Source organism: Hypomesus transpacificus, chromosome 7, assembly GCF_021917145.1.
Source record: "Hypomesus transpacificus isolate Combined female chromosome 7, fHypTra1, whole genome shotgun sequence".
Taxonomy (NCBI): Eukaryota; Metazoa; Chordata; class Actinopteri; order Osmeriformes; family Osmeridae; genus Hypomesus; species Hypomesus transpacificus.
Genome location: NC_061066.1, coordinates 6223324 through 6239036, shown reverse-complemented (window position 1 = coordinate 6239036; position 15713 = coordinate 6223324). Strand labels below are relative to the sequence as shown.

Here is a 15713-nt window from a genome sequence, read left to right as displayed (position 1 = left end):
TGTCACCATAATTAAGAGTCCAAAGTTTCTACAGAGGGCACTCTGGATAATATTAAAATTTAAGATTCCTATATGTTTATTGTATGCACCTTCCTGCCAAAGCAAATTCCTTGTCAGTGCAAACTTTCATGGCGAATAAATCCCTTTCTGATTCTGATATCTTTCATCACGCCATAATCCGAATATGGTGGCAACATTAAATACATTTATGTTTAGTCATTTAGCAGACGCTCTTATCCAGAGCAACTTACAGTAAGTACAGGGACATTCCCCCAGGGCAAGTAGGGTGAAGTGCCTTGTCCAAGGACACAAATAAAATCTACATAGCTCAAATGCTATGGAACCAAAATAGCCCAACTGAAAAGTAAAAGGTAAAGAATGCCGCTACATGACTAAATGTAAAGAAAAATGGCTTAGCCTGTCTCCCCTTAAACAAAAAACTGCCGCGTTATAGCGTCTCTCCAGGCCCTGCCAGTAGGGTAGTCGAGGGTGATGGGGTCTACCACATCTGGGGGTTGCTGGCTGACAGGTGGGGCTCTCTCCCTTCTTATAGAGGCCACATTGTGGAGCACGGCACAGGCTGTCACCACTTGACAAGCCCGGTCTGGGGCAACTCAAAGGCCACGCAGGCAATTAAAGCGTGCTTTGAGGATGCCAAAGGTCATCTCAATCTTGACCCTTGTCCTGCTAAGGGCCACATTGAAAGCAGTCTGTGGCCGTGTGTTGGGGTCAGGATAGGGGGTCATCAAAAAGGGCTGGCAGGCGTACCCTCGGTCCCCTACCAGCAATCCACTGAAGAGCCCTGAAGAAAAAATTAATATTAGCATAATCGGTATAACAAAATGTTACTTACAATTGCCATACCTTGCTCTAGTCTGTGGCACAGTGCAGACTCCCTAAAGATCCGGGAGTCATGGACTGACCCAGGCCACTTTGCCTCAATTCTGGTCACCAAGCACTGGTGGTCACAAGTCATCTGCAAAATAATCTTGTGTTAAAATCCACCCACATAACAGCATTAACGTGAAGGATACATCAATATGAATTAGAAGGACTCCTCCTTTATCAGTATGACCAAACATGTGTAGCCTGTCCTTTATGCTTAACCTGAACGTTGATGCTGTGGAATGACCTGCGATTTATAAAGTCGCCTTCATTCTCCCCCAGCGATGCAGCAATCGATTGCCCCAATCACCCTTGGGAAGCCTAAAGAGTATGATGAATTTCATATGCAATATTTTTATATATATATTTCATATGCAATATTATTTATAGGTGACGTTTAAATTTAAGTGAATATTTACCTGCTATTTCATAAAAGCCCTCTTTTATTGTCTGCGTGGGCAGGTGCCCTGGGAACACAACAAATGTGTCCACGTGTGCCGTTAAAGCAAGCACCACCTTGCGAATAGCGCGGCAGACCGTGTTCTTGCTTATGTTCTCCGCATCACCCACACTGTACATGAAAGTACCTGTTGCGAAATACCGCAACGCTACGCATACAGTCTGTGGGACTGTGAGCGCACGGCTTCGATGTGTCGCATTTGCAACATACGGCTCAAGAAGCTGGCACAGATAGGTCATTCCCTCAGCTGAAAATCTATATCTTTCATAAAAATGGTCATTGTGGAATGCCAACGGGTTCTGCTGGTCTCTAAAAGTTCTGGCTCTTCTGAGAGCACCTCTCACTATCCGCACACCAAGCTCCACGGGGTCTTCTACGAACGGTGACGCCATTATCCTCTCAAGAATGAGTTAGTGGGCGGGGTTTTTATACCGGTTGATCTCTGATCTCAAACTTATCCTGCTCCCGACCAGGTTAGCCGTTCAGCATGTGTTACCATGGCGATCTACCCCAGTAACAAGTGATCCACCGTCGTAGTACAGAAAACCCTGGGTTAAACCTGAAGTTACCTCGCTAACGCCAAATCTTGATTCGTAGTACAGGCCCCTGGTCCAAGCCACTAGTCTGAAACCTAGTTTCATTCTCACTAGGTGCGTTCGACATGGACTGCGGCTGCATGAAACGACCGGCGAGAGTAGCCGCTTGCAGTCGGGGAGGAGTTGAAAACGTCTCTGTGAAGTTGGACATTCCAGCTTCTCGTGGTTTGCTGCGTTGATGTCAGTCATGGCCGATCAAGCGCTGTTTGATACTTTACTTTATTTATAATTTAACTTAGTCTTTCCGGTAGTGAAGAGGCTGACTAAAACCCTTTCTTCAAACCATTTTTTATTCAATTAAACTTTTTTGAGCGTTGGCAAAAATGAAGGTGTCCGAATATTACAAAACACGTGTCAAAGTTGTCGTGTGTGAGTCTGGCCAATCATGAAATAGCTGTGTCGTCACTTGAACCCGTGCAGTTGCTCTTGAGAAAATGCGCTCGGCTACACAGCCGGCAGTTCTCGAATCGATCTCACGGGGCTTTGATGGCGACGTCACAGTGACGTGTCCTCGGCGCCGTCTCAAGTCGGACAAAAAGTCTAACCAGAATGCACTTTTTCAAGTCAGCCGCCTGCAGCTGGCTGCGGTGCCGCATAAAGTCGGGTCATGTCGAACGCACCTAATATAATGTTTCAGTGCTTTTGAAACCATCATAAGTCAAAGTTGAGTCATAGTTGGTATGTGATGATGATGATGACAGTGATATAGGCACATCCCCAGACTACCAGCACTAACTGGGAGGGAGGGGTGAACACCTCCAAAATAATTGAAACACACACACACACACACACACACTGACAACTGAGAGACAGGAAGAGTGAGAACATTTCATTTCGCCATTTTATTGTATATAAAAAACTTAAAAACAACAACAACATCAGTGGTGACCCACAAACCCTATTTACAGAAAAGTTTCTTTCAGACAAGGGACAAAGTCATGAATCAGCAGACTACCCTCTTCTCATATATAGGACAAAGCATTTATACCCTCATCCAACCAACCCACACCTACATCCACATATTTTGTTAGCTGGAGTGTAGACTAAATGACTCGGACTCTGTGGTAGTAGAGGTTCCTGGGCATCTTGGAGGGGGAATCTTCAGACAGGAGACGAGGCGACCGAGTGTTGAGTCCTCCCGTCTGGCGGATTTCTTGAAGTCCGCCCCCAGGAAGGCATACAGCAGCGGGTTTAGACAGCAGTGGGCAAATGCCATTGGTTCAGCCACCGCCAGCCACACATCCAGCACCACCTCCAGACTGCAGCTCCTGGGAAGGACCTCTAGGCGCATGAGGGCATCCACTGTGATGCCAGCACCATAGGGGACCCAACACAGGAAGAAGCAGATGACCAACGTCACAGTGGTCCTGACAGCTCTGCGCTTCTGTCTCTGCCTCTGCAGAGGGCCGCTGCAGGTCAGCCTGGACACGATGACACTGTAACACACAAGTAAAACTAGGCCCGGTACCACCAAGCCCACAAACACCAGCTGCAGGTGGAATACTGACACCCAGAGAGGAGCGTTGTCAGCTGGGTATAGCGCTGGCACACAATCGTCCCATCTCCTGCTTCCCAAGTCCTGGCAAACACTGACACGGCCAAGAGAGCCGCCGGCAACCAGGCTCATGGAAAAGGAGAAGGGGGGTTAAGGGAGACAGAGGAGATTTGGTGGTCAAATCAGGAGATGGAGAATACAAGCAAAGATGTACCTCTGTGCATCTGAGGCATGGGCACGTCGTGAGAGAGGGATAAGGCATGAGGCTAGAGACGTAGCTCACCTACAAACACCAGTCTCCGTGCCAGTAACTGTCTCGTGCGTGATGTGTGCGCTTCTGTTGCTTTGACCACGGCTAGGTAGCGGTCCAGGCTGATGAAGGCCAGGATGAGCAGAGCACACTCCCATACAGGTTCACCGTGTAGATGACGTGTACGGCCACACAAGTGCCTAATCCGAAACGCCAGTCCGTCAGTGCGGCATCCGCTGCCCAGAACGGGAGCGTCAGCACAAAGAGAAGATTGGCAGCAGAGAGGTGCAGCTGGTAGCGGTCTGTCAAGACTCCATTTTGACCTGGGTACAATCAGAGAAAAACCCCTCTGTGTGTGTGTGTGTGTCATCTTCTACATCAGAATGTGTTTTATCCACCATGTTGTGTAATGTGTTCACACAAACAAGGAATTGACTGTAACAGGAAGGTGCATATAATAAACGAATGTATACGGATCATTCGTTCTTTCTTTTTCAAAAGATTAAAATGTACAAAGTAACTCACTAAACTTACTAATGAACTAAACTACTATAACATCTTTGTCATTGTCTTCATCGTCCATCTTTATGCTCACCTGTGCTGGCAGCCAAGCACCATCACCACCAGGCCGTTCCCAGTGATGCCCAGGACAAAAATGAAGCCATAGACCACAGGGAGGAACACTCGCTAGAGGTCAGGGGTTATCACTGGATCGGGGTCACATTGATCCTCCAGGGTCAGCCCCAAGTTGCCAGAACCAGTGTCGTTTATGTCATAGTCGAACGCAATATGCTGTAGGGAGGGCGGGAGAGAGAGAGATGGCAACAGTCATGAGATACATAGAAATGGATAAAGTGAGAGAGAATAAGCAGTTTCACCATAACTTGCCTTGGTAAAAAAGAATGACATGAACTGACTTAACTGAAGATTCTTGACCAAATATATATTTTTTAAGTTGCACATTCATCTTTCTGTTTGCTAAGACCAACTTTCCTTTATCTTTTATCCTTTTTATAAATATCCTTAAGTGTTTCCCCTAGGATTTTTTTTAGCAGTGGGGGCAGGTCAGGTCTACCCCCCCCATACCCCCCGCAATCCGGTGTAAAACGGTCCTAACCTCTATGACTGTCACTTCAAGTTTTTCCCTTTTAGTGATATTTTCAAGTATTTAGCCTACTCATATTGCATTACTGTAATTCATTAAGAACCCCCTTTGAAACAAGCTATTGTAACATTGATCACCTGCAGTATTTCAGATGGAATCGCAATTCAAACAGTAGGCTACCATCTGCTAACTGAAAATATGCCCGCAAAAACGTAGATAAGTTTGACATTTATTTAGGGGAAAATTCAAAAAAAGTTTGTTGGAAGCGATCATTAACTTTGCCAAATTTGGTCTCAGTCTAGAGCCCTGCGTGGAGAAGCTGTGACCCTGGAAAATTGTGCTACGAGCAAGCTAGCCTAGCTACTGTTGCTTGCCAAACTTCACTGAGCAGCACTTGTGCCAGCCGCCGCATCATACCAGTGGAGAGAAAATGACGTTTCCTTCTGTAGTTTCAGTTTGGCAACTACTTGTTTACTCTCCTCTTTTGTCTTTAGCTTTTGTGCTCCGTTCGGGGAGTTGCGTTTCATTTAGCAAATTGACAGGGCGCTCAAGTTTTGAAGACAGGCAAGAGTGACATTCTCCTCCTCGGCCATCATTTTGGCATAGGATGGAATTCCAATTAAGTCTTGCACCATGTCATCATTATCCTTGAAGACCGCCTGCTGTAAAGATAACTTGCTTTTTCTGTCCCGAAGCTTTGAGACCTCTGATTTCAATTTGGTACACTTCTGTCAGTTTCTTGATAATTGCTTAGCAGGCTTCATTGGAGCATGCTACACTGCTCTCAGTATGGATGGGGTCTTTACAGTAGCTGTGTTCCCCATTCTGCCCGTTCTCTGGAAGACTGTCACTGTAGTCATTGTCTTTGTCAGTACTGTTATCACTGGCAACATCATGGGTATTAGATATTTTCCCCTTTACAGCTTGTGTTTGCTAACATTTTCTTGAAGCTATTTATTTTTCTTTGGCGCTGCTCAGGTGACAAGTAGGCAAACAGACTTGGCACTTAATCGGGGCTCAATGGATTATCACTTTTCTTACCTGCAGTGGTAGAATGAGACACAAATAACCCATTACTTACACTTAGCAATGTGTATCTATATATTAAAGTATAATGTTGTGACATAACGTTTTTAATTTGTATTATATCAACATTTTCGTTAAATTTGTAACGAGCAGCTAGGTCTAGGACGGTGGATGATAATGGGGCACCTAGCTAGCTACTTACCTGCTTTGGAGATATCGATACGTGCTAGATGTTGTGACCGTAACCAAGTGTCGTCTCATTTCTTAGGGCTATGTAGCCCTTACCCCTTAGTTTCGAGGGCCAAGGGCAAGGGGTAAGCTAAGGGCAAGGGGTAGGGGTAAGGGGGAGTATTCGGATTCGGCCTAAGTATGCTCAAAATGAAAAGGAGGCCATTATCTTTGGAGTAAAGAAATTCCATAAATATCTTCATGGTCAGAGATTCATCCTCACTACGGATCAGAAACCACTTCTGGCAACTTTAAGGGCCGAAATCTGCAATCCCCACACTGGCTGCTTTGAGAATGCAATGATGGGCACTGATCTTGATGGCATTTATTTATGACATTGAGTACAGAAGACCATGCCAATGCGGATGCACTTTCAAGATTCCCAAGACCAGGAAAAGACAATACAGCGGAAGAAAGCTGCATTTTTTTTTCTCGGTTGTGGAGGAATTACCCATACATGCAACAGACATTACAGTGAGCACTCGCACAGATCCAATTCTTAGCCAGGTGCGGGACTACACTCTCACTGGTTGGCCAAACTATCTGCAAAGTGAAGCCCTGAGGCCTTACTTTATCCGCAGAACGGAGTTGTCAGTGGAACAGGGTTGTGGGGAATGAGGGTGATCGTTCCACCTAACTACAGAGCAAGACTCTTAAACGATCTTCACCAAGGGCACCCAGGTATATGCACAATTAAGTCATTAGCGCGGAGCTATGTGTGGTGGACAAACCTGGACAAGGCTATCAAGGAAACAGTTCAGACCCGTAGTGTGTGTCAGGCAGTGAGAAAACTACCCACGGTGGCGCTGTTGCATTGTTGGCCATGGCCAGCACGGGTATGGCAGAGAATACACATCGACTTAGCTGAAAAAGACAAACAGCACTTTTTAGTGCTAGTTGACATTCCAAATGGTTGGAAGTGATCCCAATGTCCACAACCACCTCGGCAAAAACCATTGAGGTGTTGCGCAACATCTTTGCTGCTCAAGGTCTTCCAGAGGCAATTGTCTGACAATGGACCGCAATTTACCTCGCAAGAATACAGAGGTTTTCTGAGTAGTAATGGCATTAAGCAGACATTAGTCCTTGCTTACCACCCTGCTTCCAATGGAGCAAGATTGAGGCCCCGTTTACACAGAAGAAAAACGCATATATTTTCATGCGGTTAGGCCTTTCATTTACACGAAAACTGAGGTTTTATTACGGAAAACGATCATTTCTAAAAACGCACTAGCTTAAACTGAGTTTTAGGTTCTCAAAGCTCACAGTATGGGACTAAAAAAGCATCACGTCATGAGAGCGTCCTGTTTATAGTAACACGTGCGTTTGACTTCATGCAGCGCCGGCGTCGCCTGCAGCCCGGCTGACTTAAAGCAGCCAATGGCTTTCTCAGCTTCAACGCAGCCGGCTGTCGGCACCGCAGGTGGTGCATGAAGTAGAACACAACTAGCATAATGGGGTCATTTATTTGTGAATTGAGTTACATTTCTGAATCACGAAATACATTTGTGCATCGCATTTGTGAATCATTCAAACAAATGAACCTCGCGCCTGAAAGGTAAAGGAAGTCGGTCGTGTTATTCGTAGTTGTTGATTTAGAAAATTGTGATTGGTTTGCATGGCTTTATCCTTCACATTACACTGCCGCCTACAGGTTTGGCATAGTTATGATGGCGCTCGGCGGCGTATATGCGGGTTCATGTAAACAGAAACATTTTTGAAAACGTACTTGTGTGTACGACGTTATTTTAGAAAACGGAGGGGCAGAAATATTTGTTTCTGTAAATACCCGGCTATGTGTAAACGTGGCCTCAGCATGCTGAAGCCTAACCTTGCTGGATTGGTTGAAGACAAACAGAAAAAACAGAAACAAAACCATGACCAAAAGGTTTTTTACCAAGGTCCGACGTCTGGCGGTGGGGGGGACAGTCCGTGTCCGCAATTTCCGTGAGGGGAAGGAAAAGTGGAAAAAGGCAAATGTCGTTAAGCGATTAGGGGCCAGTTACTTACCTGATATTTGATGGAGAACGGGAACGTTGTGTGCACATCGACCACCTTTTTCATTCAAGTGAAGAGTTTGAGGGTTTACAGAGGAGAGCAGCCAGGGAGGAAGCAACACCAGAGTTCACTATGCCAGCTGAATGTAGTTTAAAGGATGGATACAAAGAAACCAACGATTCCATGACAGAAATAACACATGCTCCGAAGACACCAGCAAAAGAGCCATTTAAGGGGCGATTGATTGCAAAACCGATATTACCTTGTCATAGTTGAATAACAACAGTTCGGTGGGTAAAATGAACATAGTGAATATCAAAGTCCATTGACACCTCTTTCCTGTGCAAATCTCAAAATGAAAACATTTGGCTGTAAAACGCTAGCTTTTCAACAAAGCCACCGGAGTGGACGGGGGACCGCCCTTTTAGGCTCTGGTCTGTATCTTTGTCACGCCCCAGAATTTACATCTAGACCAGCCAACCCACTAGTGTTCCCGCCCAGTCCAAGGTAGCGTAGATCTCCGATGCTAGTTTAGCTGCGCGCTGCTCTGTAGGCTACTTCTAAGCAATAACAAGGATATTGAAAATGGACTACGGTCGTAAATGCTGTGTTCCAGGCTGTACAGGGAAGGCTAGTCTTCCCAAGGACCCAAACATTCGACAGGCATGGCTGCTGTTTGTCTATGAGAAGATCCCCGCAAAGTTTGACATGCAATTATACATTTGCTCTGAACATGTCACCCAAGACAGTTTTGTCAACCTTGGACAATTTCAAGCAGGATTTGCTAAGAAGCTGAACCTGAAAAGATGTAGTGTTCCGACCGTACGCTCATCGCAACTGCAAGCTGTAAGTAGGCTATAGTATGACTTTGTCGCTAACAGTTATTAGTAATGCTAACGTCTCCTGTATCTACCATAGGTACAATGCTAAACACATCAGCATACTTTACTTAGCAAATGACTCTAGCTAGACTAGCTGTGGTCGGCATTAGAAGGGAATCTTCCCCCAAAAATATCCAGAAAACGAATAGTAGTCTGGCCTATTGCTAATGCCTGTCTAGATGATCTATTTGAAATAACTGGAGAAAGGCAGGTGCTAGATACAGGATACGTTAGCATTGCTAACAACTGTTACCGACAAAATCATACTACAGCTTGCGGTTTTGATGAACGTAAGGTCGGAATGCACCTCTTTTCAGCAACAGCTTCATAGCAAAGCTTGCTTTACATTGTCCCAGGTTTTAAAAACCTGAAAAAGTTTGCGCAAACTTGTCGAGGGTCGAACTGCACAGGGATCTTCTATGCTACGGTAAGAGACAATCAGCCATGTCCGTCAATGTTATATTGACTCTAGCTCATCTGCTTTTTATTAACGCTGATTTGCAAGGAATGCAAGAACAGCTAGATAGCGAAAACACCTACTGTACTAGTAGGTATGTAAACTAGTTTAGCTTGCTAACATAAGAGCATAGGTAGAATGTGTGATGATTTAGCCTAGTTTATTGGCAATGGGGTTGACGTTGTTTCATGTTCCTGACTGTTTCATTCAAATAAATAACCTGTGTTATGTAAATCTACAATTCACAATGCATGCGTGTCCAGATCTTTGTCAGGTTATTTTTTTAGCAAGATATCTAGAGCTACAACAGCTAGCTAACTGAAGCCAAGCCAAGTAGTAGTTTGGTTGCTAAGCTGTAACCGAACGTTCTGCCCACCTAGCTAAATGCATCCAGTTTGCTTCGACAATAGAAGTAGAAACAACTAACGTTATCATTTCAAATGATACGTAGTCAATCTGTTGAAAACAGTGTTGTGTAGACACAATAGATTTATTTGCGTGTTTTTATTTCAAATCTACAGCTTCGGTGTTTCAGTGAGTGCTGCTGTTAGCCGTGTTGCGTTTTTGCTCCCCATTTTCACTCGTTGAAAAACCACCAATCAGTGCGCAGATCATCTAAATATTAATGAGCATACCATAAAAGGAGAAAAGCATTTATTCCCGGGAACATTTCAGAGGATCTATCAGGGGGCATAGAACAGCACCCGGGCCATTTTCAACCCAACCAATGTTACATACCCTATTCGGAGACCTTAAGGAAACGTGTGAAATACCCAAAAAACCCAGTCAATCGCCCCTTTAACGATCCCTATGCCCAGTCCGGGTAATACCTGTTACACCGGGGGTTACAGAAACAACAGCCGAACTTCCAGAATCGACGGTACGTCGGTACCCTTAAAGCAGTGGTCACCAACCTTTTTAGGCCAAAGATCACCGACCTTTGCCTTGGTGACCCGAAGATCTACCTATTGAGGCGTTGAGAGACAGAACAGACTCCAGACTGAACTTACAACTTAACTTTATATTTGGCCTTATTGTAATTGAATGAAATCAAACACTTTGTGAACAATATGAACAAGAAAAAACACTTTTGCAATGAGCAGGCTGGATATGAACGGTTTTATTTATAAACTGAAGTTACAACACAACACTGACAAATTTCTCATGTGACAAGTCAGTGTGATGGCTGTGACTGAACACTGTCTGTGAGTGCCTTGTAGTTTGGCTCATAAGCAGAGACAGCCAGTCTGAGGCAGTCTGTGAGGTGTCTGTCAGTAAGCCGGCTCCTGTACTTGGATTTGGTGATTTTCATCTGTGAAAATGCCATTTCACAGAGGTAGGTCGATCCAAAGTAGGCACTCACTTTTAGTGCACATGCACTGAGGAGAGGAAACTTCTCTCGGCTGACAAGTCCCCAAAAGTCACTGTCCCTTGACCTGGCTTTCAGCTCAATGTCATTTTGCAAATCAAGCATCTCCATGTCCACTCCACTTGGCAAAGCAAATGCTTTCTCGAATTGGTCTGCAACCTCCTCTGTATTAATAGGCAGGAATGGGTTTGAAAGAAATGCAGCAATATCCTTCATGATTTCTAACTCACCAAAACGTCGACTGAACTCCGCTGCCAGTTTGTCCAGGTGCACACAGTACTGCTCAGGGTGAAAGTCAGAAGAGTCTTTGATGGACTGTGACATTTTTTCCAGGTCTGTAAAGTGTGTCAGCGTCCCTTTCCTCAGATTCGTGGTCCAGACACAGAGTTTGGCCTTGAACGCATTCACTGCGCTGATCATGTGGAGGAGGTGCCGGTCTTTTCCCTGGAGTTCGTGGTTGAGCGAGTTCAGTTTTCCGGTTAGGTCCGTCAGAAACCCCAGGTCCAGTAGCCACGCATCCGTTGAAAGTTCCTCGTGCTCCTCGTTCCTTTTCGACAGAAACGTCTTAATCTCAGGCAGCAAGTCAACAAATCGCTGCAGCACTTTTCCGCGACTCAACCACCTGACATCAGCATGCAGAAGCAGGTCTCCATACGCCGAATCGAGCTCATCCAATAACGCCTTGAATAAGCGATGCTGAAGCGCTTTTGCTCGAATCGAGTTTACCACTTTGACCACCAGTGACATGACATGAGAAAAGTCCACAACTTTCCCAGCCAAGGCTTGCTGATGAATCACACAGTGATACTTCATGAAGTCGGGGAAATCCGGATCATTACGGCACAGTGCTATAAAACCAGCGTGCACACCGCACATTGCCGGTGCCCCATCGGTAGTGATTGCCACCAGTTTCTGAATGGGGATGTTCTTTTCACGGACATAGCTTTTAAAAACGTTGTAAATATCCTCACCTCTCGTTCTCTCTTTTAATTGGAGAAGAGTGAGGAAGTCCTCCTTTGTTGTAAAGTCCTGGAAAGCCATTCTGACAAATACAACAAGCTGAGCCGTGTCCATTACATCCAGCGATTCATCAAACTGCAGTGAAAAATATTCACAGAGTGACAAGTCCTCCAACACCTGTTGACCAACGTTATCCGACAGTAACTCGATCCTTCGTGTCACTGTTGTAGGACCAAGAGGCACAGCACGGAATGCAGCTTTTATGTCCTCTTTGTTTTTGAAGGTGCTGCAAACAGTCTCTGCGGTGACGGTCAATAGTTCCTTAAACAAATCCCCATCTGTAAAAGGTCTCTTGTGTTTAGCCAAAATGTGGCTAATACGAAATGACGCCTCAGTTGCAGCCTTACTTTGAGACGTAGGTTGTGAGAAAAGCGACTGTTGAGCCTTTAACTCCACTTTCAGCTCCTGAACTTTTTTGGCGCGGATTGCGCTCTTTGGTGGATAGCAGTCTTTGAATTTCGGATGGTTAGTGTTGTGGTGCCGCTCCAAATTCCCTCGCTTAGACAGTGCCTGTGGCTGGTGGCACAACATACACACACTCTTGTCTTTTACCAAGGTAAAGATGAATTCCTCCTCCCATTCATGATGGAAACTGTAGTTTTTCGCCCTCTTTCGTGGTGCCTCTGCCATGCTTGCTAACACTATGTGGACAACACGGCCGGGTAAATAAACAAACCAACGGCAACCACGCCCACAGGTATCCTGGGATAGCAGGTCTCTCAAAGGTCGTCTTCGGGAAAAAACGCCCATTTATTCTGTCGGTGAATTGCTTTGCAACACGCACAGGCCAATATGCAAATCCAGGTACAAGAGAACGCGCGTTCAGTTTAAGAATCCTCCGCGTTCATGAATTAGTCGGAGATCAGTATTTCTGAAATTATTTTGGAGATCGACAGGGAAAGTCTCCGAGATCGACACGTCGATCGCGATCGACAGGTTGGCGACCTCTGCCTTAAAGGATACGAGTACCACCACAACGTTTTGACATGTAGTTAAGACACAAGTATTGTTGAAATAAGGGCAGAATAATTCCTTAGACTTGTGCAGCAAGGTTAAGGTAGTTTAAGGCCAAATCCCAATACTCCCCCTTACCCCTTCCCCTTAGTTTTGCGCGTTCCCGCGAGAGCTAGTGGTGTCCCAATACTCTTTTTGAGCTAGGGGTAGGGCTAAGACTAAGGGGTATACACCCCTTAAAACCAAGTAAGATCGGAAGCTTACTTGAAACCTAGGTCTATGTGAATCCTGCGATCATCCAGAGAGTCCGATAAATTTAATGTTTTCGGCTTAATTTATTAATAAAAAATAATGACAGTCTTGTTTTGTGTTATACACAGTCCTGAACATATATATTTGCAACCATTTTCCAGGTCGAAACGTTTCTAAAAATCGCTAGTTTGGTACGCTAATGCCTACAGTGTTGAATTGCACAACAGTCCCACAACATTTCTCCGACGAGCATGTCTACAGTTTTAAGTAAACTCCATTAGCAGCGAATTTCGTATAATATCAGTGCATAACACTACTTGCTTTGGAGATATCGATACGTGCTAGACGACATACCTGTAACGTCCCATGGCGTGGCGTCCCATTTCCTAGGGCTTTGAGCCCTTACCCCAGGGGTGTCAAACTCATTTTCACAGAGGGCCACATCAGCATTATGGTTGCCGTCAAAGGGCCAGTTGTAACTACGATGTAACGTCAGTAACGATGTAAAAACATGGTGTTTTTGTTGTAGCTTTTGTGAACATAGGGCCTATTATGCTGCAATTGAAGTCCACCTTTTAATTCTTGGACAATCTGCTGTTTTTCTTGGAGGATAAATTAGCAAATTTTTCTCAGTGTTTGGTGACAAAATGCAAGCGCGCATTGTAGTCCAGGCAAAGTAACTCATTTTGGAGCCAAAAATAGAAGTAATTGTAAAAAAACAAAATTTCAGCATAGATCATTTCTATGAGGTGTCCAGAACAACATACTAAAAGTCCTAAGAAATCCTAGTTGTGGAAATATGTTTAATTCTCATCAATCCGAGATGTGTGCCAATAAGGCCAGGCAATATCACACCCCAATGGGGCAATTTTTTTCCTTTACTCCTATCAAAATAAAACTTTACACAATGAAACTACCCATGAAAAGTACATTTTTTTGTATTACAGGTTTCTTTGAAAATGAATTTTAATATGCAAATGAGCTATACACTAATCGAATATGCCCAAAATACACCCAAATAGGCGCCACACTTATTGAATATGTCCTAATTTGCATAGGCAGAAACACCATTCATATGTATGACAAATGAAGCATAGCGCAAGTTCAGTCAGGCAAGACCGATCCCTGCACTCGGGCTCAATCGTAGTGTACACTACTCACTCTCCCCGCTAAGAACGCCCTACCTTCCCCCGTTCCAGGGTCGGGCGGTCACTGGGGTTCAGGTTGATTAGCGCTCCCGCCTACCAATACATGGCGTCATATGATCCGTGCCTTTAAATACGATTCTCTCCCTGTGTAGTTCGTTCATGCCATCAAGTGCGCGACCCTCCACCTCCCCGTCGCCACCCGGTTCCTGTCTCCTTCTTCGGCTCGATTGGTCGTCGGCTGTGCCACCGCCACCAGTGTCTGGTCTCCGCGGGGGATTTTCTTCGGGCGTTGGGCAGGCGCCCGTTGATTTATATAATTCCCCGCGGGGTCCAAGCTTCAAACATTGTACATTTATTATTCTGTAATAAATATCTTTCACTATCCAGGTCTCTCCTGATTGAAATACATCCGCCCAATCCTCATCCAATCATCCTATTGCCAATGACCCGATGGTCATTATTGGCATAAATCTCAACATGCCACCCCCAGTCTTTTGGGTTCATACATTCACTTCCCCTTTTCCACTCCATAATTTGGTAAAGACCCGAAGACTATAGAACTTTGCAGCCGTTGACGTTGGAGGGAGAGTTGCATTTACATTAATGCATTTAGCAGACGCTTTTATCCAAAGTGACTTCCAAGAGAGAGCTTTACAAAACTGCATAGGTCACTGATCATAACAACGAGATAGCCCCAAACATTGCGGGTAGCCAAAACAGGAGGCATACATTTTGTAAACCAAATAAGTCCCAAAGGGAAGAACCATAAGAGATGTAGTTAGACAAGTTACAATTAAACAACATGAACTTCAGAAATGCAAGAGTGTACCTGTGGAAAAAGCAAGCAACAATAATATTTTTCACAGCAAGTACAATCATTTTAATTTAACTGGTCATGAAGGTGAGATTGTGCTGAAAAAAAAGATACCAAACATTGGTATGATAAACATTTCTTTATGTAGTATATCAAGGCCAAATCAAAGGTACTCAAAAACAGCCAAAATAGCTCCAGACTCCATAGAGTTAACAGCCCATAAACTTACAAACGTTGATATATTTATTCATTCAATATTGTCTAAAAATGATTTGATAATGTTGTTGTGTGGTTTTTTTAAGCTTATAATAAATAGTTGTTGAAAATTAAAAATTATCTCTCTCAAGCGTTCATGACGCTTTGACAAATCCATGTGTGATTTCCTATAGGCATAGGGGAGTGTGTTTGTGCGTTTGTATTCCACACTACCTGCCCCTTCACAGGGATGCTAACAATAGCAGTGTTGCATGTCCTTGATAAAGTCCACTACTGCACCTGGAGAGAGGACCCTCCACCTGACAAGTCACACAGACTCTCCCACACACACAAACACACTGAGTCATCAGAGGATGAGTAGGCACTCTCACACACTCACTCACACATTCACTCACTCAGTGAACAGGTAACTTAACAAGTGAGTTGAGACCCAACCACTGAGTAGCCAGTTTAGTTGCCTTTAAGAACAACTAACTTTTCCAATATTTCTGGGGTTAACCGCCTCCTGTGTGGATTGAATATTATTCCTGCAAATGAAAACAGTCTCTCAACCGGAGCT

At 44.6% G+C, this 15713-nt stretch overlaps 2 pseudogenes; both read right to left on the bottom strand.

Annotated features, from left to right (window-relative positions):
• Positions 1–254: 254 nt before the first annotated feature.
• On the bottom strand, positions 255–1825 carry LOC124469458 (annotated as a pseudogene).
• A 995-nt stretch (positions 1826–2820) lies between these two features.
• On the bottom strand, positions 2821–5865 carry LOC124469779 (annotated as a pseudogene).
• Positions 5866–15713: the final 9848 nt, after the last annotated feature.